The sequence below is a fragment of the Silene latifolia genome, chromosome Y (genome assembly GCF_048544455.1).
Source record: "Silene latifolia isolate original U9 population chromosome Y, ASM4854445v1, whole genome shotgun sequence".
NCBI lineage: Eukaryota > Viridiplantae > Streptophyta > Magnoliopsida > Caryophyllales > Caryophyllaceae > Silene > Silene latifolia.
In genome coordinates this window covers 9,613,307-9,639,839 of record NC_133538.1, presented here as the reverse complement: position 1 = coordinate 9,639,839, position 26,533 = coordinate 9,613,307, and the positions used below count along the sequence as shown (strand labels likewise).

The following is a 26,533-nucleotide window of genomic DNA, read 5'->3' as shown; positions in this document are numbered from 1 at the left end:
TAACCATTGCCTATGTCCAACATAACAAATCTTACCCCCAAACCTACCAGAGTTTGTTGAATGAGTGCAATAAGGACATGCATCATAGCCTATTGTACTCCATCCCGATAGCATGGCATAAGCAGGAAAATCATTAATAGTGCTATGTAAAGATGCTCGTAATTTAAATTTTTTCCCCTCATAAGCATCAAAAGCATCAACACCATTCCATAACAATTCTAATTCATAAAGTAGGGGCTGCAAAAATACATCGATATCAATACCAGGACTGGATTTTCCAGGAATTATGCATGACAATATAAATGACGATGGTTTCATGCACAGCCAAGGTGGCAAGTTGTAGGGTATTAGAATAACAGGCCATGTTCTGTACGTAGTATTCATCAAACGATATGGATTAAACCCATCAGTAGCTAGTGCTAACCTAACATTGCGAGGATCAGATGCAAATTCAGGATAACGAGAATCAAATTGTTCCCAAGCTAAAGCATCTGCCGGGTGTCTTAGTTTTCCATCTTTTACACGATCTTTATGATGCCATCTCATGTCTTCTGCAGTTTTTGGTGAGCTATATACTCTTTGAAGCCTAGGAATGAGGGGAAAATATCTCATCACCTTAGCTCCTTCACCTTTCTTTGCTTTATCTTCACCATTGCTTGTTTTCCATCTTGATGTGTGGCAAACATGACACTCCTCCTTTTCAGAAAATTCCCCCCAATACAGCATGCAGTTACTTGGACACGCATGAATTTTTTCATATCCAAGGCCTAAGTTATTAATTAGCTTTTTCCCCTCATAATAAGATGACGGGAATTCTTTGATTTGGGGAAATGCTTCGAGTAGAAGTTCAATTAATTTATTGAATGAATCATTAGACCAATGAAACATACACTTAATATGAAACAAGTGTAAAATGAAGGACAATTTTGAGAAAGTTTGACATCCTTCATAAAGTTCTTCATTTGCGGCCTTAAACAATCTTTCATACTTTGCCTCTTCCTCCTCGTTGTTTCCTTTTGAGGGTTTATTAGATTCATTATGAGATTCATCACCATATAACTTATCATATCCATAATCTGAATCATCATTAGAACTACATCCCATAGATAGATCATCGAGATCGCTATTTTTCATTTGTAAGTGAGGAAGTTCATCATTAACTCCTTTAGAAAAGTGTGAAACGTTAACCAAATTAGCTGCATCTAATAGACCACTCATATCATCACGACCTACAAATGATCCTTTACTAGTGCTACCAACATCAACACCAGTTATATGATCAAGAACACCCCCTTTACCATGCCAAATCCAATTTGTATACTTTTGGTAAAAGCCTTTGAACAAAATATGCCCCTCTACTTCACTAAGCGGCAACCAATAACGTAATTTGCAATTTTTACAAGGACACTTTGTTTTTCCTTCTACAAGACTTTCTTTAGCTATCGCAATAAATTTCAAACAACCATCTATGTAGTTAGAATGGTCATTTGGCAATGTAATCCAACTTGTATCCATGTCTACACAAAAAAAAAAAAAACAGACACACTCATATTGATTAAACATGTATAGTATCTTAATACTCATTGTATAAAAAACATTTGCTAAGTTTCCTAGACATGAGTTGTAGGATTTATCTTTCTAACCTAATACTTAGTAGAGTACAATATAAATAACGACTAATCATTACCCTGTAAATATAATAACGTTTTAAGTATTTTAATACTCATTGTATGTTTAAGTAGATAAATAAGTGAACATGGCTTAATTAACTACATAAAATAGACATAAAACGAGAATCACCGAAGTTGATCACAAACAATAAAAACTCCAATAGGAAACTAAACAAAAGAAAAGAAGAGAAGAGGAGAGAATTATTTTATTTGTGGTACCTGATATCCAAAAACAGATGAATCGGAAACTACGAATCGCAACCCCAAATTTTGCGAGCAATCAACAGCACACCTGAGATTCAAAATGTAAAAAAGTTATTACTAATAAAATATTGGAGGGTCGGACTTCAAAGAAAAAAAAGTGATTCATAAATTGAATGTTCACACTTATAAAAGAAAAAAAAAATTGGGTAATTTCTCATGCCAGAAATATGATAAAAAAGCTAGCAAGGAGAACTAATAAGCAAAATATTGGGGAAGAGGAAGGAAGAATCAGTAAAAAAGGAAGAAGAAGATGTAAACTGAGTAGGTAAGATTAATAAATAATTCATTAGTTTGGTCTACAGTCAAGAAAAGCAAATAAAAAATACTACGATGAAGTATTTTAACATGCATTCACGAAAACACAAAAAACATCACCGGAAAAAAGCAATCAGATGACATATCCTGAGATACCAGTACACATATCAGAATGTTGTCACAAAAATTCTCCAAATTATAGGACCATGAGTGTATAGTCATACACATACATACACTTACAGACAGATTGCTGAACTAATTTAATTGTCAGTAACACGCGAAGTTTTTTTCATTTTTTGTAGTAGAACTGTAATTGTTTAATCATATAATTAAGGCTGCGATTAGTTTGTGTGCACTATCTACTAAATCAAGTAAACAGTCCTGATAAAGTAAAGTTCTGTAGTGCTTAGAATATCTAGTAACTATATAAATTATCGAGAAGTATAGAATAAGACGATCTGATATCGTGAGAGGGTCCGTTTAACCATATTGTAGGACCTTATCATGTCGAGACAGTCCAATCTGTAAGTGTGTAACCATATTCTCAGGATATGTCATCTGATTATAAGCCCATTTCAGTACATGGAATTTCAAGCAAGCTTTATTTAATACTTTACAACTACTCAAATACAATACCAAACCAAATGAACATGTTAAACAACATAACATTTGAGCAATGTAAAGTAATAGACGAAGCTAAAAATTTACTACTCTGTAGTACTTGGTATATCATAGTTTTAGTATTTATAATATTATGTTATTAAGTATACTTCCATTATATTTTAAAATTACGTAGTATATTTAAAAATTACATAGTAGTTTATATCTTGGTTATATATATTCTTAGTTAAATTTTTAAGAAGGGAAAATATGATTGAACCTCACCCCAACTTCAACTTACTAGACATCTCAATCTTTTAGACTCGACTAGCTAGTTGGGGCTGAGAGCTCTAACACAAATTTCCACGTCCAATCACAACTCACAGGTCCAGCCGAGCTCAATAATACATCCTTAATTGAAAAATATAGAAATTACTAAATACTCTAAAAATATTGAAACAAAATATTAAAATTACTTATTCCTTCCTGGCTGGTAATAAACTCATGTGGAGTAATATCTTGGTGTCAAATGAGGCGCAAGGCCAGCTGGCCAGTACAATAAACAGGGAAGGGGGATTTTAAACCTGTGATCTATATTGTCACGACACGTCCGTCATAACCATTATACTAAGACCTGGTGGTAATACTAATACACTCATAATGGAGATGCAGACAAACCCAAAAGCTCAGTTAACTTAACCTTCACCAAATTGTACTGAAGTACCACATAATTTCTATCCTTACCAACAAGGGTGTATTTTTTGAGGGGTGGAAGTCAAGGCAGCTGGCAATCTGCAATAATAATGGGCAGAAGGGTATTAAAACTTGGGTGGGGGAACCTGCCATCTGCATCTGAAACGGGAAAGAGCTGGATCATTACTGAAGTATTGTAGCATTATGTTCATTAGTTATTTAGGTTTGCAGATGGCCATCTGACCTGAATAGTCTTTGGATTATCCTCAAATACTATCACCACATGGTCTGCAACGGACCAAGTTTGTGCAATGTTTAGAACACACAAAGGGACATATAGAAATAGCAAGGGCACATGAAACCGTGTTTATTTTAAAACAATAGTTCCACCGTTCGATTATCAAGCAACACCACAAATGCTATCTCAAGTCTCAGTTATCAATCAACACCGCAGATGCAAACTAAAATCATTAAACCCTACCTAAAGCAAGAACTATCTCTAATCCCCAAAATTAACACACTAATCAAATAAATCATCGCCACTATCATAACACCACAATTAATCATAAAATCGTGACATTAAACACCTAAAAAAATGAAAATATGAGCAGAAATGAAATTAAAACCAAGCAAAAATCGCATGATCTGAACAAAAACAAACATTTGGAGAGAAAAATTGAAAAGAAGAGAAAAGATTGATACATACCAAGTGTCTGAATAGTCCCGAGCAGCAACAATCTAAATCTTATCAAGCACCGAACTATCTGAAATGGAAACCAATACAGTCAGTCAGTCAGTCCAGAATTCGGGATTCGACATGTCGATGAAAATGAATCAAGGACAGTTTATGGATTATGGAGGAAGGCCTATAGGAAACTATGCTGCTAATAATAGTGCTGATTCCTTGGAAGATGTTGTAACTTCAATGTTTCATATAAGCACATCTTTAGTATCTCTGTATTCAACCTCCAAACATACATAACGAATGGTGAATATTATAATTGATTTTATGAGAGAATCGTTTCGGTGTCTTGAGTCATCGAACTATTTCGCAGGTGGTAAATTCCTCTCCGTTGGATATAGAAGTAGCATATTGATTCTGTCTACAATGATATGGCCTCATGTTAATGCTTCTTCAAAGCCTAATCCGAATTGACCCTATCCAAAGTCGAGAAGGGTAACCCTAAGCAGACCCTAACAACACACTGACCAGACCCAAAATTACAACTTTGAATCAAAAACTTACTATTCATGACTGAATGATGACCTGAATTAGGAAGAACACCCATAACCCTAACCCGATTATAACTTAACTGATCAATGAACTGAATTATGACCCTAACAAACACTGAACAGACCCTAAGCAATAACATAATAATATTTCTTGATGATCAAAATTAGGAAGAACGCCCATAACCCGATTATAAAGCAATTGAAATTACCATCAATAACATAAAACGATTGAAAATGAATGTGAAAACGGTACCTACTATATGCAATAAGCAGATTGTATCGTCGTGAGGTGAAGAATTAGAGTTGATTAGCAGCGTGAATCGTCTTTGCCAGTGATTGAATGGAAATTACCGATGAAACCAGATTTTTGAAGGTTAGGGTTTGTTATAATCTATTTTGAAGATGAAATGATAATGAGAGTGGGGTGCGTGTGAGTTGATTAGCGGGGATTATTTTTAGTGAATTTAGAAATTGCGCCATTTAATTAATTTGGCATAGATATATGGCGGTTTTTCCAAAAAAAAATTTGGAGGGTTATTTACGGGTCCACGCTTTATAAAAGCATCAATAGAAAAGTGTCATTAATGTAAGGGGTTTGTAGTAGTGAGGTGATAGCTTGTCCTCTTACGATTCTAACAATAGGTCACACGCCCAGAATGACCAAGTAACGAGTGAGATATGACTGTTTTACGAAAACTGGACGTTGCTGAGAACTGCGCCGATACTCGACCGAGTATCTTTTATACTCGACCGAGTATTCCATATTCGACTGAGTAATCTCTCTGTGATAATACTGTTTAGCGTCTGGAGTCGTGAACTCGGCCGAGTAGTCTTATACTCGACCGAGTATGGTCTACTCGGCCGAATATTCCCAATACTCGACCGAGTAATCCTTCTGCGACAATTGAGTTTGCTTCTGAAGTCGAAAACTCGACCGAGTAATATAGTTACTCGACCGAGTAACTTGTACTCGACCTAGTATGTTATGTACTCGACCGAGTACCTCATTGGGCGGCCACTTTGAGTCGTTGGCTATGTTCTTACTTTTGTTTTGAGTCGGTGGCTATGTTCTGACTTTTGTTTTGAGCCGGTGGCTATGTTTTTACATTGTTTTGAGTCGTAGGGTATATACACATGTATGTTTTGAGTCTTAACGCATTCTTTTATATGTGAGACGGTCTTGATACATAAGTTACCGGAAGTTATGACATGGAGAATGATGGCTTATGAGGGACATGTGTTGGGTAAGGAAGACATGTGTTAATGTGGTTGTGAAGAATAGTGGAACAAGAAAAGAGTAGATTGATGAGCTTATCAAGACAAGGAGCATGTTTTGTGGGATATGATGAGTGATATAGTCGTGGGTTGAGTAATATAAAAGTAAGTGCATATGGGCAAGGGTGATGTAAGTGTAAAGAAACGTGAGAATGAAAGATTGAGATGAGGGATACGAATAGTGGCGTATTGGGAGGTGTAAGGATTTATGGAGGGAGATGGTTTGGATTAAGTTGCTTAAGGTTATATGTGATAAAAGGTCGCTATAGAGAGATGGAAACGAATAGTGTATAGTGAGGTCAAGTTATGCCGCGATGAGTAGACAGTGGTTGATTTGGGAATTTGGAATATCAAGGGGTGAGCCTAGTGTGTAATTCCTTGGGAAATTAACGGTATGAAGTAAATTTTTGGTCTTCTAGAGATACGAAAGGGAGATACGACTAATTGAAGAGTAACTGTTAGTGTGTGGACTTGATGGTGACAAGGGAAGTGAGAAAAAAGATAAGAGAGGATAAATGATAAGAAGAATGATAAGATATTGATATGAATTAAGGGAATTAGAGTTGTGGAGCTATGGAAAAATAAACAAATTAGTAAAGAGTTAGGTAGGAAGAGAAAGGAGATGAATTATTAATTGGTATTATTGAGTAAAAAGGGGGAAATAAGGATGGAAGTAAGTTGAGAGAATGTTGACCGGAGTTAAGGAGCATGAAGGTAAGAAATTATGGAAATGTATGATAGTCTCACAAGAGGGTGTGAGTTAATTATTATATAAGAGAGTAGGACGACATGTTAGCTGTGAGTTTCGAGGTATTAAGGGAATAAGGAGCTTGTAGAGTGTTTGCACGATCTGAGATTTTGGTGGAGAGTTAGGTAACGATATGATAAAGGATAGAATTGGGAATAGTGTTGAGGTAAATCTTGTTGATGGATTGGATGTTCGTTATTTGGGATGATAACCAAAGAGAGAAAACGGATTGTTATATTAAGAAGTGATAGTAAGAGAGTAGTCACATGAAGGATGTTGGTGTCATAGTAGTGTCACTAGTGGCTGAGGATGATGTTACTTTGGGGGAGTTAGTTGTTCTAATGAGGTTGATTTTGTGGAGGTGGTTAGTATGTTTAGTTGTGAGTAAGTATAAGATGTGGATATACGAGGTGTTATTTGGAAGTTTAGGTGCGATGTTATGGCTACATTTGCCGGAGGGGTGTTAATTGTGTGTAAGAGAAGATATGTTAGGAAGGGCACCTGAGTTAAGTCCGGATAAGAGATATTCATTGTCAAGTGGTAACTTACGTGATCAGGATTGACTAGTTGGATGTGATTATGGGTCTATGATGTGTATAAATGTTTGTGTGAGGTTATGACCTCACGAGAAGCGGTATGGTGTGATAGTCATAAAGTTGTTATATGAATGTTTGTGATATATGTTGGGTACGCCAATCTAATGGAATGAGGTTAAAAAAATAATAATTTGATTGATCTGGCATGGATAGTTAAAATCGTAGGTGTATTGATGATACATGTATATTCCGTGAAAAGGTATGGATGATATGCATGTGATTCTTGTATGTTTATTCCGTATAAAATGTTGTGTTATGGTCGAGTAAAGCAGTTTTGAGTAAGTTCTCTTGTCCGGAGAATTATACTGAGTCAGTGTTTGTGGGAATTATATGTGGACGTGATGTTTATCGATGTGGTTGTTGTGCCTCGGGTGGTGATCCGGGCATGGTACTTCGTATTGTGATGCAGGCATTTTCACGCTGCGGTGCGGTTGTTGGTGGCGGTGTTGCGATGCCGTCGCCGGTTGTGGTGGAGTATACGGGGTGGTTACGATTTGAGTTTCAAAGTCTGACCGATTATGCCTGATTGTTGTTTTGTTTCTGTTGTTTCTTGTGAGTTTCGATTAGACATGTAGATTTGTTGTTTTGTTTGTTGATGTTTCTTACCAGTTTCGGTTTGGGAATGAGGGTAGAGTATGATATGAAAGAGAGTTGTATATGTTTTCGTTGTTATCATGGTATAGTGATATTCTGTTGATGGGACACAGTTGTGATAGGTTGTTATAGTAATTTTGATCTTGTTCTAGATGAGGCTTTGGTAGACATGATAATGATCTGATATATGCAAGTGATTCGTAGAACATGTGTGGTAATGATCTGATATATGCAGATGGTTCATAATTCTTTGTTGAGACAGTGAGTGTAGGGTGTTGGGTATTTAGTGTCGTGTTAAGTTATGTATGAGTCTTGCGGTAATGAAAGAAAGGAACTTGAGGATCTAGTGTGAGTGTACGTAACAAGTGTGGATCGTGAATTATGCTTTTGGCGATAACAGTTTTACATAGTTTATATAGAGAGGTATGTCGTGTTGCGGTAATGTGGAAGAGTTAGAGTGTTTGTTATGATCAGGATTGTGTGGTATTGGTTAGATGGAGTGCAGAATGAGTTGAGGTATGAGAACTGTTTAAGTAAGAGAGCCTTGGATATAGGAATAGTAAGTGTTTAGATTATAGGCGGGTATCTTTCACATGTGGTGGTGATGAAGATAATGAGAGGTATAGCTAAGGATCTAGTATTAGTGAGTTACGAGGACGTAACATGTGTCTTAAGAGGAGTAGGATGCGGCAAAGAGCGTTTGAGGGTTGTGCATGTCGTAATATTATTGGACGTAGAGTGTTGGTGTAGCATAAGGAATGGATGGGTACATATAGTGGTTGATAGTGTTAAAAGGCCATGGCTGTGCTTGTAGTAGTTCGATGTTTAGGAGTGTGAGATTTTTCGATCGTGTTGATAAAAGTGGATGATGATATTTATGAGTTCGAGAGTTTTGGCAACTGGATGATGATGTGATGAGTGTGAGTAAACTTCGAGGACGAAGTTCCTTTTAAGAGTGGTAGAATGTAACATTCCGTTTTGATGGTTGATCTTCTTTTGTGGATTGTCTTGGTATTGAGTGCTATTGAGTGTTATGGAAGTGAGACAAGATTGGAAACATTATTTTGTGGTTATTCGATAATGTTATGGAGTCAATATCGAGAGGATATGTTATCTAGTAAGCGTGGTTAGTGGAGCTGGTGTTAGGTGTCCATGTTTTATAGGTTGGGTTGGAACTTCGGGGACGAAGTTCTTTTTAAGGGGGGAAGATTGTAACACTACGGATTTTCATAAGCTAAATACTTGACCGAGTAGAGCCTACTCGACCGAGTAGTGTCAAGGGTGTAGTTTGTTTGGGTTCTGCCGAGGAATACTCGGCCGAGTATGATGAATACTCGACCGAGTAGACGATACTCGGCCGAGTATGCCCTATACTCGACCGAGTATCCGGTCTGGCGAGTAATATTTCAGCGGTTTGATGCGGGAGTGTTTGGGGTTGTTTTATATTCAAAGGCAGTTTCTAAAACGTCATTTCAACCCTAATCATTTTACGATCTCTCTAATCACTCCCTAATCATTCTCTAATCTCTTTGTGTGTGTAATTTTCGTAATCCTTGCGCATAATCTCTCATCCTACTGTTGGTAAGTTTCATTCCCCATGTCATTTATGTTCTTTTAGGGTTACTGTATATATGGAATTTGGGGAATAGGGGGATTTGTGCAATGTGTGATTGTGTTATATGGTTATTGTATAGGAGAAGACTTCATAGAGGAGCCTTTCTGATTGTTCGGTTTCCGTACTGCTGTTGATTGCTAAAGTAGGGTTTCCCTACTCAGTTCTGTTTAATTAATTGGAGATGTTGTGATTGTCTTGTGTATAATTATTGTTATCTCACGATCATCGGAGGTTGGGTGTTGTGGAGACGTTGTTGGTGTGGTGGTGTTGTGACGGTTGTGGTGTTGTGACAATTTGTGATCTTTGTGTGTGTGTGGTTGTGGTGGAGTCACTTGCGAGAGTGGCTTCATACCCTAGTTCACCCTCCGTGGAAGCCGTCACGGGAGGGGATGTGCACATTAAGGGACATGGATTGTTAGTCGCTCGTTGATGAGCTGGACTAGGTGGGGATGGGTTGCTGTCACCCACTGGCGGCGAGGATTACCTGTTGCGATGGGTAACCTGGCAGGGCTACACACTTCGGTGTGTGGTCGGTTACTGTGTGTGAGATCGATGATCAGCTGGTGGTAATGTTTGTTGTCTTATATTGATTGAGTAGTACTGACCCCGTGTTGTTGTTTTGTAAAACCTGCGGTGATCCATTCGGGGATGGTGAGCAGATTGTGACAGGTGATACATTTATTGAGCTTGGGGCGATCATGGGAGAGTCACCATATTTGGATTAGATGACACCATCACGAGCCTTAGTTATTGTTTTGGTAGTTGTTGCCCTTTGGATAATTCGTTTATTAGATTTTGGAGACTATGTAACTTTTATAACTACCGTACATTAATAAATGTGTTTGGACTGTTGCTTTTGATATATACTAACCTCGGGCAACCGAGATGGTAACAACCTTTCATGCTGGGGTAGTCCTAGTAAGGTACCTTGGTATGAGGGGGTGTTACACTCATGTTTGGCACGGACCTCTCCACAGACTATGGTTTGATTGCTTGGTATGGCAACCCACCTTTCAAGCCAAAACCCTTTAAATGCACTCAGCATACCGTTATAATGCCTGTTTATATGTGTCTAAATTCCTCATTTATAAACAAAATAATGTCAATGTAAATAAAATTCATTTTTAAACTTTTAAATATCACATTTGTAAACCAAATAATGCCGTATTTTCCGATTTTCAAATTTCAATTTTCCAAAAAAAAAAAAAAAACTTCAAAAATCCATTTTCTAAATTAAATAATGTGCAATTTTCTGTAAATGTAAAATCCATTTCCTTTCAAAAATCACTTTCTGTAAAATTCCATTTTCAAAGTTCAAGAAAATCAAATAAAAAAAATAAAAAATAAAAGAAACGTAAAAAGTAAAAAAAAAAAAGACCAAAAACATTTTAAACCAAAACATTTTCAAACCATGTAAATGTGAATATGTAAATTCAATTGGGCTAAGTTAGAGTCAAAGTTCAAACCAACTATGTCCTAGTTGGAACTCTGTCAGGTTATAAACCCATCTTCCTTTACATTTTGGGTCTTTTCAAATTCAAGTCCAATCCTAAGGCGTCACGCCAACATTTTGGACTCCCTACCCCAATTCAGTTAGGATCTAAACATTTCCACACCCCGACTCACACACTCGAGGCTAACACGTCGAGTCATTCCAAAATCCATCTCTCGAATCCTCTTAATGACATGTTCGGGACACACATACCCGAACCTCGAGTCAATACACACGTTTTAGAATCACGTGTCATAAATCCCGTCAACCATGTAAATGTCACCCCGTCAAAGTCAATACTCGAGTCTAAGGTCAAAGTCAAACACCGTGAGTCCAAACACGAGAAGTCACTCACGACATTTCGCGATTTAACGAGTCGAGAGTCTAGTTATCTTGTCTCGTCCTCATATTTTTTTCCTTCGTATATCCCTTGTTTGTCGCCTTAGTATGCGTGATCCCATGCCAAATCAAGTTGTAACGCGCGTCTTTTTGTTCTCGGTAGGAATTCTGCGATTTCCAATGAAAATGTTCAACAACGTTTATCTATCATCGTCGAGGGACTAAGTACTGCAGTCATTAAGCTCCAGGCCACAGTCAAAGATTTGAGCACTCGTATCATCAATATTGAAAACAAGATGAGCATGATGAAACCTTTACCATCTTCTCGTACCCCAAGGCCAGGTCATAGCTTCGACACAACTGACCCTTCTAAGAAGGCCAATGAAGACAAGTGATAAGACAATATTTACTCATATTTATACCCTTTATCTATATATTTTTACGGTCGTCTTTAGCATTATTTGAGCTATATATTATATATTCGTTAGTTTCGGAATTTAATTACCAATATTATTATATTAAATATAAATAAGTTGACTTAGTGTGTTTTGGTAATACTAGATTGCAAGACGGAAGAGAACGGGCCGAATGACGCGCTTAGTGGATCAAAAGTATGACGCGAGGATGTGTAAAACGGACCAAGGAGCAAAATAAGAAGCGAAACAAAGAAATAAAGAAGCTCGCAAGCAGGCACGTACGTAATCTAATTAATCACGCAGCCCGTGTCTTAAGAGGTTAGAAGTGTCAGGAAATTTAGATAAGAACAGAAGAATGGATATGGACGGAGCTACTGGAAACATGAAAACTCTCCATCAATTTGGATTTTCATTCTTTCCGAGTTCTACCTACTGTCAAATTCTGTATGCTCAAAATCTATCCTATATTGCTGCAAAATTTATCTCGAATCTACCAAAAACACCGATCTTGGTCAAGTATAAATACCCGATTCCATTATCCTAATTGGGGGAAGCAAGTTTATACGAAATACCCAAATTACTAGTGAGCGAGATTGACGGCGATCGGAGATAGGAGCAGTCCATCGATTGAAGCGGCTTCAATTCGAAGGAAGAAGGAGAAAGCACTTGCAGAGGCTTGTAACCGAACCAAGGAGGCATTCTTCGGTCTTAATTATTAAGTTCTCCACTCCTTTAGCTTGTTAATTTCAGTTTACTAGTTTTTCTTTTAAACCTTGGATGATTTAATCTTTCAGTTATAATAAAGTTTGATGTCAATTCTAGCATTATTGAGTTAGTAGTATTCATATTATACTCGTTCATATTGTTTCCGATTCATTCTGTTGGCTGCAATTATTTGCTTAGTAGTTTGGACCGTTAGCTAGTTGTGTTATTTAGCGCGGCGTTTAATCGTACAACATAGTAGCAACTAATTTAATTTGGGACTGCAATGATGTCGCTAGATTGAATTTGGAGTATAATTTGGTCTGACTAATTAATTGGTTAGGGTTAATGATGTCTTTCTAGTACTTAATGCAGTTAACTAATTTGCGGAACTTTGCAACTTGCGTAGAATTGGTTAGCTAGAACTGGTAGTCGAGCGGCTCGCTGCTGGTTAAAACTAAGGATTGATAGAGAGGATTTAGCGGCTACGTTCTCTACAGTTAACCTGTTATTGACTTAAATATTCGCTAGAGGAATCGATGAGTTAACTGAATTATTAATAGTACTACATAACGTGTCGTTCAGCGTATTCAACAAGGGAGTCAACCTCTTGGAAACGCCACCCAAAAAGCCAAGACGAGCTCGTAGAGAATTCATTGACCTTGGAACCACATATCAGGTAGCTCTACAAAGACTGGTTTCCCAGGGAAAAATTAACCCAATTGGTCCAATCCCAGACCTTGAAAAGATATTCCCTAGGTGGAAGGGCAATTCATATTGTCAGTACCGTCGAGGTAGGGGACACGATACGGAGGAATGCTTTTGTCTAAAGCATATTATTCAGGATATGATCAAGGATGGCAAGCTTCCCGTGCCACCTTCCATCAAGCAATCTAAGAAGATCGACCTTCTTGGGTCTAATACCATTAAGCATGATGAAGAATCATTCCTAGACTGTTCTCACTTCCTCGCTCCTCATGATAGCGAAGAGATCAATGTCCTCAAAGACAACGATATCTAAAGTGGAATGCTCATGCTTTCCATTGCCTTCAACAATAAATTTTCCCAGATAGAGGGAGCCATTGATAACCTAAACTCTCGGCTTTCCAACATGGAGGACTGATTTGCTGAAAAGGGTAAGAAGCTTGAGGCCCAGCCTCTCAAGATAAAAAGTGTCCAGGCAAACCCTCAACCCGGCAGTCCTAAAGAGAAAGCAAAAAGTGAGCAATCTATTCCTAGTTCTTCTCATCCAGGAATCAAAATCAACAAAGGCAACCTCAAGGAGCCTTCGTCAAAGAAACCTAACAACTCTCCAAGTTAATTCACAAAGGCTTCCGACAAGAAGGATACGCCTCCTAGGAAGTTTACCAACATTGGTATTACATACAACGATGCCCTTCAGAGACTCATGGAGCGACGAATGTTGAAACATATCGATCCTACACCAGATCCAGAAAAGAAGTCTAGATTCTGGGATAGTAATGCTCATTGCCAGTATCACAGGGGCAAAGGGCACGATATAGAGAAATATTTCAAATTAAAACATGTCATTCAGGATATGATCGAAAGTGGCAAATTGTCCCTCTCAACCTTTAGCCCACAAAGCAGCTTAGGCAATCCTCGTGGACATACCACTTATCAGGAAACTCTTCTTGACTGTTATCCTTCCAGTATTCCCAATGATGAGGACGAGGTGCTCAAATGGGTGAATGCTCAAAGTCAGATGCCGAAGCCATTTGCCAGAAGAATAAATGTTCGAGCGTGGGCCGATGATTAGGAGTCTAGATATAAGATCAAGTCCGAGTCCGAGTCTGAGTCTGAGTCTGAGTCCTAGGCTTTCTTTCCCGAATTTTTCTAGTCTCTTTCTGCGTGTCCATTTCCATTCCTAGTGACAACCTGGGGGCTGTCCCACGAGTCACATGTTTCCTCGAGTCTATACATTTAATATTCATTTCAATAAAAGTACACTTTTCAATCCACATATTCTATCCTATCTTTTCCTTTACCATTTCCTGTGACAACAAGAATTGATTTGAGACATTTTAAAATGAACAACAACACATGTCAGTCGATGTGAGTAAACTTAAATGATGTTCCATTCCAAGCTGTAGAGGACCCGAAACTCCGTGTGCATTTTCTTACCTATTCCATGTCTGGTAATAGAAACCTTGCTATACCCCAGTTTAGGACGAGCCTATCTCAAGAGATTCTAGCACGAATCCAGACATCTCCCTTGTTAATGATCCATGACGGAAGGCAAGCCCATTCCCCACAACAAACAACCTATTTACTAAAGACCAACCCGCTTCACACCAAAGGTTCTAGTATGACTCAAATCCATGGTAGCAAGCAAATCGAGCCATGATCAAAGACAAAGACTCAATCAAGAGAAACTGGTGTCAATATCCAAGGCCGCAGTTATGCCCGCAATCCAAGACAAAAGGGTCAAAATAAGAAGGCTCAATCACGCAAGTCAATGTCAATATCCAAAGCCAAAGTTATCTTCAAAAACCTGAATGAAGAATCTGAGCAGAAGCCGGGATATATTCTAGACCAAGAATCTAAGTCTGAATCAATAACGAGTATGAAATCAAATGTTGAACGGAATACTGGTGAAGTCTATATAGAATCAAGACATCAATGAAGATGGTCAGCTAGCACCCTCACTTAGCCTTTTACACACCCTAAGTCCTTCTCGAGACCGTTACGGGGAGATAGTGAGGTATTTTGAGAATCCTCTCAAGCTCGTCAAGCATACCCATTCTTTAGGGCCAAGACATGGAAACCTGAACCCACGTCATTTTAACCTACCTTTATATGATCAGGCTACATCAAGCCAAAAGACTCCATTTCCAAGCCATATTACAAGTCATATTCCCATCAAGCCTTAACTCCAGAAAATCATGCTCCAGAGATTTGCTCATCAAGGCCTCTTATGTCCGAGCGCCATATTCCAAATATCCAATGCAGTTTCATCTTGACCCAGACACGGAGTCTTCAAATACTTTGCTACCTAGGGCGGGACAAACCCATATCCATCCTTAGGGTCCACTTTCAAGTGCGCTCACACGACAAGGATTTTTTACAAACTTAATTACACCTCTTTGGTCAATGATCAGAGGGAGTTATCTCAAATCGATTCTTTGAGTCACCGAAGGAATATACCCTTGTGATCCATGCACTTTAAGGTCCTGACAACATATCTTAGGCATACACCTGAACTACGAGCATAGTTTGATTTCACCTCTTCAGGTGGATATGTAGGCAGTCCTTTCTTACACAAGAAGGATACAACCACAACATCTAAACAAAATTAACTAAACCTGAACTACGATCTAGTTTGATTTTACTTCACGTGAATACGTAGGTAGTCCTCATGGACACAACCGTCCAAACCATCACTTTCCAATCTCAATTACCACGCTAAACATGAACTTTTAACCTCAATTATCGACACCCATTTTACAACCATCCCTTTCCATTTCATAACCATCCATTTCTACCTCTTCACTGGGGGCTCCTTCTGTTGGAATATGTGTCCTAAATAATAGTGCGATCACATGTTTAAATCTCATATTAAAAATACGTAAGGGATGATTCATTTATATAGTCAACTGATCAACATTAATCGGTAACAATTGGCTTACTAGAGTTGGACGTTACTCTCGTAGGACGGTGGTGGTCAATTGATCCCTTAAGGTCACACCTAAAGGATGATGCCCTTATCAGTAAAGTTGATTAATTGTATGAAGATACAAGTTAATCAATTCCTTAAAATTGAACAGTTCAATTGTGTGGGATTTATCTGTATACATCCCCTTAATTTTAAGGATTATAACGAAATTTATAATGATGAACCTAGTCATAAAATAAATTGCATAAACAAAATTGTAAAGGATTAAGAAATAACTTTCGGTCCTAGCAAAAAAGGCCTAAGAACAATATCAAAGTTGATATTCGCCTATCAGTTGCACCCAAGACGATATGAGAAATGCCCTTTGATTTTGCTACAATCGATCCAAAAATTAACTAATTAATTTTAGGTTTTGTGGTTTTCTTTTGATGAGATTGAGGCAAGAATGGGAAAAGAATTAGGTTAAGAAAAAAAAAACCTACTCTCCTCTTATTGTCACCGAAATTAGGGTGGAAGAGGGAGATATTTTTTCCTCCTAAATTCGGCCCATCTGACCGAAATTAATAAGGAGTATAATTTCCTTATTTTCGGTTATTCCAAAAATGTATAAAATGTGTTAAATATAAATTGTCATCTAGTGAGGATCGATCCCACAACCTCTTGGTTTGAGTACCCTCACTATTACCACTATGACACATTCATCTTGTTGATTAAATATAACCGATTACATTTAAGTACGAATTAACATATTAATTCGTCCAAGCTAACATTATATACATTAATTAAATATAACTTATTATATTCAATTTTACGAATTGTGATTAATTCGTCTAAAACTTATATTATTTAATCTTCATTAAATAATTGTCTCATCAACACATTGACTAACTGTTTAGTCATATAAGGCATCAATGTGATTACATTTCCATAACCACATCTCTCAAACACATCTTATAGATGTGACCTTTAGGGACCAGTTGATCACCGCCATCTGTATGATAATAATGTCAAACTTTCTAGCAAGCCAACCGTTATTAGGTAATCGTTAGTCAACTGATTAAAATACGAAGTATACCCTTGTGAACCTGTAAGAGATTTACAAATGTTATCACACTAATTTGTGGAGGACACAAGCTCCAACAAACTCCCACTTGTCCTCACAAGTGTATGTGCGATAACCGATTCTCATATCCTAAAATTTCTCCCACTCAATGTAAAACAATTTGCAAAATCTGTATTCACAAAGGTCGTATTTTACAAGCGATCTCTATCAAGAGTGGTTTCCCCGACTAGAAAGTAACTTAACTGATAAACGAATCATCATTCGAGCATGGCCATGCATTTCAGTTACAACTCCTCGAGTGGCCCTGAGAAATAACTATACCTGATAAAGGTTGGATATTTTCCTCAACTCGAATCCTGCAGATGTAAGCACAGTATGAAATGACCCAGAAAAAATCTACTTAGCGTCCAGTTACGGTAGACCGTGAGAAAGAAACCAAAGTCACCCAAAAACTGCTTTAATCTCAAGAGACAGTCGATAGTCAAAAGAATCGACTCTAGGAACACAATGGATGTCCTATCCACGACCTGGCACCGAATGTTTTTAAACATTTAGGACTCCATTACATTGTCACAAAAATTTGTCCTACGAGGTATCGTTATAATCTCGCATTTGTGATCGATCAGTCAACTGTTTGACTTATGGCTCGTTGAACTCACCATCAATCGATTGCACAATATAATAGCCAGAGTTATCAGCTCATTAAGGCGATTACGGACCAAACAAAATATAATGTAATTCAGTTCGCTTTGTGGCGTTCAATGTTGTCAGTACAATCCACATGAAAAACAAAATATTATATATTAAAACAATGAAGTTATAAATAGTATATAAAAAAGATAATGTATCAAATCCATAATCAACTACTACAACTTAGGAACACGTTTAATTCCCATCGAAATAACGTGCCCTTCATGCTTATCATAATTCAGTAGTAGAATCTGCTACAACATTCTGTTTGGAATTCTTCCAGCTGACCGCAGCACCATTAAAAGTGAAGACGAACCCGGACTGAGATTTTGAATCATCTCGATCCGTTTGGAAGCTAGCATCTGCGTAACCGGTTGTGCATAACTTAGTATCTCCTCCATAAGTCAATACCCAATCCTTAGTCCTCCGTAGGTACATGGATTCTTTTGGTACCGACTCGTCATACTCAATGCATATGCCACGTCTGGACGTGTGCACATTATGGCATACATGATTGATCCTATTGCAGATGCATAAGGAACACGATTCATGCGCTCAATCCCTTCAGGCGTCGTGGGTGATTGAGACTTGCTCAAGTACATCCCAGACGTCATTGGAAGGTTCCCCTTCTTGGAGTTGGTCATGCTGAACTTCTCAAGAATTTTATCCAAATAAGACTCCTGACTAAGTGATAACGTCCGTCGTGATCTATCTCGGTAGATACGGATTCCCAATATGCGTTGTTTCTCACCCAGATCTTTCATCTGGAAATGGTTCTTCAACCATTCTTTAACCGAAGATAGGAGAGGAATGTCATTCCCAATCAAGAGTATGTCATCAACATACAATATCAAGAATACAATCTTGCTCCCAATCGACTTGATATATAAACATGGTTCTTCGACCGATCGAGTGAAACCATACTCTTTTATCACCTGGTCGAAACGATGATTCCAACTCCGAGAAGCTTGCTTAAGTCCATAAATGGAATGCTTAAGCTTGCATACTTTCTTAGGATGTTCAGGATCTATGAAACCTTTGGGTTGCACCATGTACAACTCTTCCTCCAAATAACCGTTTAAGAAGGAGGTTTTCACATCCATTTTCCAAATTTCATAATCATGAAAAGCGGTAATCGCTAAGATTATCCGAATGGAACGTAGCATGACTACAGGTGCAAAAATCTCATCATAATGCAATCCGTGCATTTGAGTGAAACCTTTTGCCACTAGTCGTGCCTTATAGGTATCTGGTTGCGCGTCTACAGAACGCTTTATTTTGTAAAGGCATTTGCACTGTAGAGGATTTACCTTATTAGGTAAATCAACTAGATCTCATACGTCATTCTCATACATGGAGTCCATCTCGGATTGCATGGTTTCGAGCCATAGCTTTGAGTCGGAACAGGCCATAGCACCTTTATAAGTAGTGGGTTCATTACTCTCTAGGAGTAAAACGTCATTCTCCTCGACCATACCAATGTATCTGTCCGGAGGATGAGAGACTCTACCCGACCTCCTAGGTTCCTCAGGAATATTAACCGTGTCATCAGTTGGAGGAACAACTTCCTCCATCCGTTCCTCGGTTGTTGGTTCTGGAATCGCCGACAGCTCGAAGGTTCTATTACTTGTCTTGTTCTCGAGAAATTCTTTCTCTAAGAACGTCGCACTAGCCGCAACAAAAACTCGATGTTCGGTAGGCGAATAGAAGTAATGACCAAATGTTCCTTTTGGATAACCTATAAAGTATGTCTTGACCGATCGCGGGCCGAGCTTATCCTCGTGTCTCCACTTGACATAAGCCTCGCAGCCCCAAACCAGAATAAAGGACAAGTTAGGGACCGTTCCCTTCCACATTTCATATGGAGTCTTGTCGACAGCTTTAGTCGGACTTCGGTTAAGTATAAGAGCAGCTGACAAAAGAGCAAAACCCCATAATGAATCAGGCACTACCGTGTGACTCATCATGGATCGAACCATGTCAAGTAAGGTTCTATTTCTCCATTCGGACACACCATTTAATTGAGGTGTTCCAGGTGGAGTTAACTGTAGAACGATTCCACAGTCTTTAAGGTGTTGATCAAACTCATTTGAAAGATATTCGCCACCCCGATCTGAACGGAGTGCTTTAACCTTTCTACCCAGTTGATTCTCAACCCTGTTCTGGTATTCCTTGAATTTCTCAAAGGACTCACTTTTATGCTTCATTAAGTAGACATATCCGTATCTACTCAAATCGTCCATGAAAGTGATAAAACATCTATAGCCATCTCTAGCGGTAATTGACATAGGTCCACAAACATCAGTATGTATGAGTCCTAATAGGTCACTAGCGCGCATTCCAACACCTTTGAAGGAAATTCGAGTCATTTTGCCAATGAGACATGATTCACACGTGCCATATGTAGAAAATTCGAATGCGGGAATAGTCCCATATCGACGAGTTTCTTTACGCGTTTCTCATTTATGTGTCCCATTCGACAATGCCATAGATAGGTTTGATCATTGTCACCAACCTTTAATTTCTTATAATTCATGTGTAATACTTCTGTGGTTTGATTTAAGATATAAATTCCATTCATGGAAACCGCTTTGCCCTAAATCATTTCATTGAAAGAGAAAATACAGTTATTATCCTTTATTAAAAATGAAAATCCGTCTTTATCAAGTACGAAAACTGAAATAATATTCTTAGACAAACTGGGTACATAGTAACAGTTATTTAAAAATAACTCAAAAAACTAGGGAGTTGGATTACATATGTTCCCTTCGAGACAGCAGCAACTCTGGCTCCATTCCCGACTCGCAGGTCCACATCACCCTTTCTGAGAGGAGTGATGTTTCTTAGGCCCTGCAAATGATTACACAGATGAGAATCACAACCAGTATCAAGTACCCAAGTTCCGAAACTTGCATGGTTAATCTCAATCATATGAATATAAGATGACATACCAACGGGAACGACGCGGCCTGCTTTGATGTCCTCACGGTAGACGGGACAGTTCCTCCTCGAATGTCCAGTCTTGTGACAATGGTGACACTCAATGTCACCGCCCTTACTCTTTGCCTTGCCCTGTGAGCCACTAGTCTCACCGGGCCCACTCTTACCGTTTCCTGGCTTCTTGAATTTTGGCTTACCTACAGTTAGGTCGCCTGGAGCTTTGCCCTTACCTTTACCCTTGTTGGAAATCGTGAGAACATCCTGCTTCATGCTCCCACTCAATTTCATATCCTTCTCGGTCTGTACGAGAAGGGAGTATAGCTCATGAGGACTCTTTTTCAAGTCATTCATGTGGTAGTTCGCCCTGAAAAGGGCAAAACCATCGTGAAGAGAATGAAGCATTCGGTCAATGACAATGCTCTCACTGATTTTGCAATCAAGTGCCTCCAACTTCTCAACATTCTCAATCATGTTAAGAATGTATGGGCTAACCGGTTGGCCCTTTTGGAGTTTCGCATCAAAGAAGCGACAGGTATGCTCATAAGTAACGACCCTCGGTGCATTTGAGAACTCGTTAGTGAGCGTGGTGAAAATCTTGTTCGCACCTTGGGCAATGAAGCATCTCTGCAAATTGGTTTCCATTGCAAATATGAGTACGTTCTTTATCACACCCGCTTCTATAACGAAATCACTATAAGCAAGTGACTCGTTAACTCCCGCATTGGGGCCTGGGTTTACCGGTATTGGCTCAGTTAAGTACTTGAGCTTACGGTCAGCAATGGCAGCATTCCGTAGTGCTGCCTCCCAGTCCGCAAAGTTGGACCCATCATTCTTCAGTCGCGTGTACTGATTCATGTTGTCCATAAAAACTTTCAGTCAGGACTCGCGTCCAAGTGTGGCACTTGGCATTGGGATTTTGTTATTTCCAGCCATTTGTTGTAACAGTAAAATAAACGTGTTCTACACTGCGAAGAGAAGAATAAATAATGAGCATGTGCATCGATTTTAATTTAAGTCTAATGAACTAGTGTCATAACGCGAAGACTCAAAACATTTATACAATTGACCTTCCTCAAGAATTATATAAATGATCCCAAGACTCAATTATCTGTAAATTGATAAGGCAACCTATTGGCTAATTCTACTGTTAGAATTCTTGGTCGATAAATTTCTTTAAATTCTATCTTTAGTCCATCATAATCACGAGAAACTCTTCGAACTATAATGTTGAGATAAACTAAGTCAACACAAACTACTTACCCAACGAAGAAGGGGTCATATTATGCCTACCGACTAAGAAGGGATTCATAGTTGTTTGCCCTTATAAAGACTAATCTCAATTTCCGTTTTAGAGGAAGATCCCATCAACTTTATTTTAATTCATTTTATGTGAACTAATATCTAGCATGCGTGAATGAATAAACTAAGATGATGGCTTAATAAACATGTGACATCTGTATGTCTATGAAAACTAACATACAACCTATATGTGTCAATTTTCATGCATGTTAGTAGTAGGTGGTTTGGTTTTAGGCGGAAAATGATGCATAAACTATCATGTGAATGAAAAGCAATAGGAATGAAAAACGTAAAAAACAATAAAAAGTCCTAGTGTGGCCTATCCTATCAAAATGAACATTAAATACAAATTTGGAATCCATCCTTGGACCCGAGAAGCTTGTCTCGATGTTCCATCTTGATCCATGTAGCGGGAGTGAGCTCCAATCTCCATCTTTAGTCTTCTTTGAAAATTACAATAAATAAATTTACATAATAAACCTATTTATTACATTCTAATTTCAAAACCCAAAAACTAAAGAAAAATAAAGGAGATTCGAGATCTCATAATTACATAAAAATTATGTTTCCTTCATTACGAAAACATAATTAACTAAGGCCACACTAAGTATTACAAATTACAACCGATTGCAAAAAATTTATCATACATTGCAAATTTAATGTATAATCATAATAGGCCAAAAACAACAAGAAAAAACCAGAAATTTTTTGTTTCTTCAAAGAAATGCTCTCGGCATAAACAAGCAGCCCAAAAAAAAGTTTTCTCGGTTTTTCTACAAAAATCGAAAAAAAAAACAATTTTTTTTTTAAATCTGCTGATCGTGAACAGTAACAGGAACACAATTTTTTTTTTTTTTTAATATTTCACGGCTAAAAACCGAAACAATCAATAAAAAAACGAAAACCCTAATTATATTTGTGTTTCGGCTGGAAAAAAACAAAACAGCCCCAAATTTTTTTATCAATTCGGCATTGATACCGTCGTTTAGTATCAAAGTTAAATTTATAATTTTCCAAACTACTACTATAGATAGTGATAGTAAGGGTCGAACCACAGAGAGACAAGATCAATTCTATTTGCTTATTTCAGTCCATAAAAATAACAATTAATGGGGGGGGGGGGGGGGTTTGAAATTGGTTGACTAATTTGACTAATTGCTAAAATAAGAATTTCTCAACATGATAAAAAGAAGATCGGGAACTTCGGTTCACCATGGCTAAGATCAGGTCAGCAAAGTAGCAGAAGTCCTATAATACGGTCTCAGGGAGTATGAACAAGCCTTTCGATCAATGCTCAAAATTACCTTACGGTCTTCTAATTCCCAAGAATTTCTCAAAGCTTTCGCTCAAGGGAAATTCCAATCTAATGATAATTTTAATTACTAATCTTTCAATCTAGTAAAAAGGTTTATCAAAAGACAACAAGATCGATAAGGAGTAATTCATACTAAAAAAGCAATCCTAATTTATGCCATGGCTCACCTCGTTCCCAATCAAGGAAATTAGCTACGCATAATCAAAACTAAAACAATTGCAAAATTGATAACAAGGAACAAGTTTGACATGATTGAATTGAATTTAAGACAAAAGGGTAAGAACTTAATTGCTGAAATTAAATTGGTAAAAACAAGAATTGAAATAACAAGAAATTAAAGAAGGAAGAATTTGCATAAAACTTACTAATTAAAATGATGAACAAATTAATTGAATTCGGGATTCGACGTCCCTCTTTCTTGCCTCTAGACTAAATCTAAAACTGAGTTCTTGAATAATGAAAAACATAACCTAAAATTGTAGCTGCGTTCTACTGATAAGCGATGCCAAAAGTTAATTACAAATTGGGCTTTTAAAAGTCTAACACGAAGGATTAAACGCAGCTCGCAGACTGGTCGATCGACTAATCAGCATGGTCGATCGACTGGTCAGTTCAGAACTGTAGCTTCTACTGTACTTCAATGGTCGATCGACTGTACAACATGGTCGATCGACTGGACTGAGCTGTGTAGTGGCTTCATTCTCTCTTCAAATCAGCTCTTCACTCCAAGCACGCATCCCGAGGTGAGTGAGTCCGAACTCCCTTCTTCCAAGCTTCCCAAACGCTGCCTCCGGAGGACGATTTAGGCTTGATTTAGGTTACTTCCATTCATTCCTACAATGAATCATAGAATATGCAAAGTAAATCGTTTTGGGAGAAATAGTAGCCTTAAGCTAGCAATTATGCATGGAAATACGTGCCACAACCGCAAATAAAGTGTATAGAATATGCACGTATCAGGCATTATGCCCTAATTGCAAAAACATGATATTGATGAACAAAAATCGTTTATTGTTGCTATTAACAAAATTAGCATATGAATTAATGAAACATGATTAACCGTATTTATCTAAGGCAAAAACTACAGCTAGAAACTCTTTCTCAGTGGTATAATAATTGACTTGAGCCTCATCCAGAGTTCGGCTCGCATATTATATGGCATTCAAAGCTTTGTTCTTTCGCTGTTCCAAAACTGCACCGATCGCATAATCGCTGGCATCACACATAATCTCAAATGGGAGATCCCAATCAGGCGGCTGAATGATTGGTGTAGAAACTAGAGCCTCCTTTAACCAGTTAAAATCGGAAAGGCACTCATCAGTAAATTCAAAGACAGCATCCTTAAGGAGCAATTGTGTAAGTGGTTTAGCAATTTTTGAAAAATCCTTAATGAAACGCCGATAAAAACCAGCGTGACCAAGGAAACTCCTCACTCCTTTAACATTCACGGGAGGAGGCAATTGCTCAATCACCTGCACTTTTGCTTTGTCAACATGTATACCTTTATCAGATATCAGATGCCCTAACACAACTCCCTCATTGACCATAAACTGACACTTTTCCCAATTTAAAACAAGATTAACATTAATACAACGCTGCATGACTTTATCAAGGTTAGCTAAACAACGATCAAAGTCACTACCATAAACTGAGAAATCATCCATAAATACCTCCATAATATTCTCTATATAATCAGAAAAAATCCCCATCATGCACCTCTGAAAGGTAGCAGGGGCATTACACAATCCGAAAGGCATTCTACGATATGCAAAAACACCGTGGACGGTAAAAGTGGTCTTACTCTGATCATCCGGATGAATAGGGATCTGAAAGAACCCTGAATATCCGTCTAGAAAACAGAAAAATTTGTTAGAAGCAAGTCTTTCAGTCATTTGGTCAACAAAAGGGAGAGGGAAATGGTCTTTCTTGGTGGCCGCATTTATCTGTCTATAATCAATGCACATCCGCCACCCTGTCACAACTCGTGTCGGTATTAATTCATTTTTCTCATTTTTAACCACAGTAGTCCCTCCTTTCTTCGGAACTACTTGAACTGGGCTAACCCACTTGGAGTTGCCAACTGTATAAATAATACCTGCATCGAGTAGTTTCATCACCTCAGCCATAACAACTTCCTGCATCTTCGGATTCAACTTGCGTTGACCTTGTCTGTAAGGCTTGTGGCCTTCCTCCAGCTCTATCCTGTGCATACAAACATCAGGGCTGATGCCCTTAATGTCATCCAAAGAGTAACCTAGAGCCTTCCTGTTTTTCTTAAGCACACACATCAAAGCAGACAACTGGTCATCATTAAGCTTAGCAGTAACAATAGTTGGGTACTGCTCCGTATCATCTAGAAAAACATACTTAAGATTGGGAGGAAGTGGCTTACGCTCAGGTACCTTTACCTCTACAGCACAGACAGAATCAGCTTCAATGGAATAGCAGGTGTTTACCAAATTCTCGTTGGCCAGGCTCAAGAGCATCTCATCTCCTTCCTCTGTGAGCTCATAGCTTTCCATTGAGGCTACCAAAGCATCTGGCTCCTAAGCATACTCCACTGTATTACTTGCACACTCATCTAAACGGGTTAGATCATCTAAGGGATCCTTGGCTAAGGATTCCCTCCAATTACAAGTAACAGCCCTGTCAACAATATCAATGGAATAACACGTATCATCATCAGCAGGTTCAGTCGCCTTGCGAGCAAGACTGAACTCAATGGTGTCATCCCCTACCTCTAAGGTTATGATTCCACGTTTGACATCTATTACAGCCCCAACTGTATGTAAAAATGGTCTACCTAAAATAATAGGTATCTGACTGTCCTCAGCAATGTCTAAAATGACGAAATCGACAGGAATAAAAAACTTACCCACTCGAACGGGTACATCCTCTAGAACTCCTATAGGTCTCTGAGTCGATCTATTTGCCATTTGAACGGTAATATCGGTCACCTTGAGTCTACCAATATTTAACCTTTCGCAAACAGAATATGGCATGACACTGACACTGGCCCCTAAATCACAAAAGGCCTTTCCAATTTCGTGGTTACCTATAGTGCAAGGAATTGAAAAACTACCCGGGTCCTTTAATTTAG

General features: G+C 38.2%; 1 long non-coding RNA gene across 1 annotated transcript; it reads right to left on the bottom strand.

Annotated features, from left to right (window-relative positions):
- Positions 1-1,847: 1,847 nt before the first annotated feature.
- LOC141626491 (uncharacterized) lies at positions 1,848-5,064 on the bottom strand. Its single transcript, XR_012536072.1, has 3 exons — positions 4,969-5,064; positions 4,189-4,246; positions 1,848-1,962 (listed from the first exon to the last, which is right to left on the bottom strand). It is a non-coding gene; the product is annotated as an uncharacterized LOC141626491 (long non-coding RNA).
- Between the last annotated feature and the right edge of the window lie 21,469 nt (positions 5,065-26,533).